This window comes from Lolium perenne, chromosome 3 (genome assembly GCF_019359855.2).
Source record: "Lolium perenne isolate Kyuss_39 chromosome 3, Kyuss_2.0, whole genome shotgun sequence".
In the NCBI taxonomy this organism is placed as follows: Eukaryota; Viridiplantae; Streptophyta; class Magnoliopsida; order Poales; family Poaceae; genus Lolium; species Lolium perenne.
This window is the reverse complement of record NC_067246.2, coordinates 297682069-297685052: the sequence shown is the minus strand read 5'-3', so window position 1 is coordinate 297685052 and position 2984 is coordinate 297682069.

Here is a 2984-nt window from a genome sequence, read left to right as displayed (position 1 = left end):
CCCCAACACTGTTAGAGGAGATGGAGTCTTTCACGGGCTTGTAGGGAAATTTTTCCGAGGAGCAGCTTCCGAAGATGCCGTAGGGCGTGTGCACCAACGACATCTTCGAGAAGTTGCGCCACGGGAGATTTCCCAACCCTTTCCTTCTATCCATGGGAATGAAACTGTGCTTGGCTTGTTGATCTGCTTGGCAAGCCGTATAGATGCTCCTTTTATAGGCACGGCACCGCTTCTACTTTGTCCTGTTCCTTCGACAGGGCATCGTGCGCTACATGATTTATCTCATCGAGCAGTGCGTCCACCCACGCATCCTTATCCTGCCGACAGCTTTAGTCCCGGTTGCATCCACCAACCGTGACTAAAGGTTACCGACACATCCTTATCCTGCCGACAGCTTTAGTCCCGGTTGCACCCACCAGCCGTGACAAAAGGTTACCCGCACGTCAGCCCCCTAGATAAGGCCCTCCTAGATAAGCCTCCCCCAGTTAAGGCCACCTAAAAGTTTCGCGCGCCACTGCGTTCCCGCCTATTTTCTTCCCGCGTTCCCGCCTCCGTCTTCCCGCCATTTTTCCACTATATATATGTAGGATTGGCCTCCATTTACATATCACATCTAGAATCATATCTGCAAACCCCATCACTCTCTCCAATGGCTTCCATCGTATGTCTAACACCCCGGGAGGCGGAGGCGCTTTGCGCCTCAAACTACCCCTGCCCGCCAGGCTACCGCGTCTCGACCGGCTGGTTGTTGAGCATCGGAGGCGTACCGGTCCCTCCTATCCCTCTAGGTGTGGCGCGCGAGATGGCCATCACGAACCACTACTACTTCGAGCTCACGCCAGAGCAGCGGAGGAATCCCCAGTGGCATCCCGACTACAACCCGACTTGGGACAGCTTTTCATCAATCAGCGTGAGAGGGCGGTTGCCGGGTACGAGGAGGACGGCCCGCCTCCTTCGAACTTCAACGAGGCCGGCCATCGGCTGTGGTGGCGCGGTCGGACTCTCCAGAGAGTCATGGCCTACCGTGGCCCCCGCCTGCGCTACCCTCAATCCCAGCCCACGCGTGCTCTCCCGCCGAGGTTTGACAACCGCGACCCCGATGCTAGCGACGATGACGTCGGCGACTATGATGACTACAGAGGCGACGTTTATAGGGCTAGGCACGACTATGACTGAATAGCTCCAACATTCGAATCTGGCCATGTATCTTAATTTTCAGTTGAGCTCTGTACTTTAATTCCAGTTCAATCGCAATAAATTTTTGTAACAACCACTTTATTGAACTAAAACAACCGACAACGACTTTATAAACTGAATTTAAACTAAAACAACCGACAACGACTTTATTGAAATTACAATAAAATAGATAAATGACTAGTCTAGTCTCTACTCATCGTCGGAGGTTGTCTCCGTCCAAATGTCATCCCACCGAGGGTCGTTTTCGGCCCAAGTTGTATTCGGGTTCAAGAGCTCGAACTCGGCGATGGCCCGACGGTGGCGCCTGTTGGACCTGCGTTGTGCCCTGAGGTCAGCGAAGAACGCGTCAGTGTTGTCGACGTCGTTGGGGAACTGCGCCCTCCACTGGCGCATCAACTGATCGTTGTTCTCGGCGATGGAGATCCTGCGCTGCACCTGGCGGTGCCGGCGACGGTCCTTGTCGTCGACGAGGCACGGCGCTAGCGCGAGGAACTCCGCCTCCTCTAGCGATTCAACATCCGGGAAGTTCATATCGCGTCGTGGCCGCCGAACTCGCCACGCCGCCGCGTCGTAAGCGCGCGCCGCCAGCTCCGGCGTGTTGTACGTGCCGAGGGTGAGGCGGAAGCCACTGGCGCGTATCTCGGCGTAGAATCTACCGCTCGGACGCACTCGAACGCCACGGAAACCGGACGACCCTCGACGACGTGGTGGCATCCCGGAGATGAATGAGCGGAGGCGGTGGCGACGTGTGGCTGCGCGCGCACGCGGCGCTCTATATAGCGCACGCGGGGCATGGCACGTGTAAGCCACGGCTACACACGTCGCACGCGGGGCATGGCACGTGTAAGCCACGGCTACACACGTCGCACGCCGGCAGCGGCGGGGCGAGGCACGTGGAAGCGGCGGTGACACGTGGCACGGGGAAGCGACACGTGTGGCAGGCCGGCGGTGCGCAGTAGAAAAGAAACAGAAACGAATCAAAGTTAAACGGAGCGGGGAAACCTTAGTCGGTGTCACTCCGCATATCATTAGGGGTGCAACATACATGGCTATCAATGTTTGATATGATGCGAGATGCAAATAGTTATATGGATGTCATATTCACGTTCATTGGATTTTTCTGATCAATTTTCATATGTAAAACATTTCTATTTGAGTTACCATTCAAAAGTTATTAAAATAATATGTTTTATTAATTTAAAATAGATAAAAAGAAAAGGGACTGAGGGAAAAGGAGACTGATCCGTGTCCAACGGCTCCAGGCCGTTGGATTCAAATGGCCGGAGCCGTTGGATGCAGTGCCACTGATCAGCCCAAACCCCCTTTTGTCGCGGGTGGTGGCTCAACCCGAGACAAAATACCCAACCTTTTGTCGCGGGTGGTGGCACGGCCCGCGACAAAAGGGGGGTCTATTGTCGCGGGTTGTGCCACCACCCGCGACAAAAGGGGGTGGTGTATATAAGCCACCGCGCGTCGCGGGCCGAGGGTCAACCCGCGACACTGGAGGCCACGCTGAAACCCCAGCGCCGCCAGGCTGGCAAAATTTGCCGCGCCGCCGCCATCGACGCCGCCGCGTGCCTCCTCTGCCACCTCGCTGCGCGCCCTCTCTTTGCATCGCTCGGTGGCTACCGCACCGCCTCGACCTCCTTCGCGCCGCCGCCGCCTCCGCGCCACGCCCGCGTCGCCGCCGCGCGCTCGTCACCCTAGGCCGCCGCTGCGTCGGCCGCCGCTCCTCTGCAGGTAGCACGTGCCACCATTGGCCAGTACCGGCGACGCCGGCGCCTAGC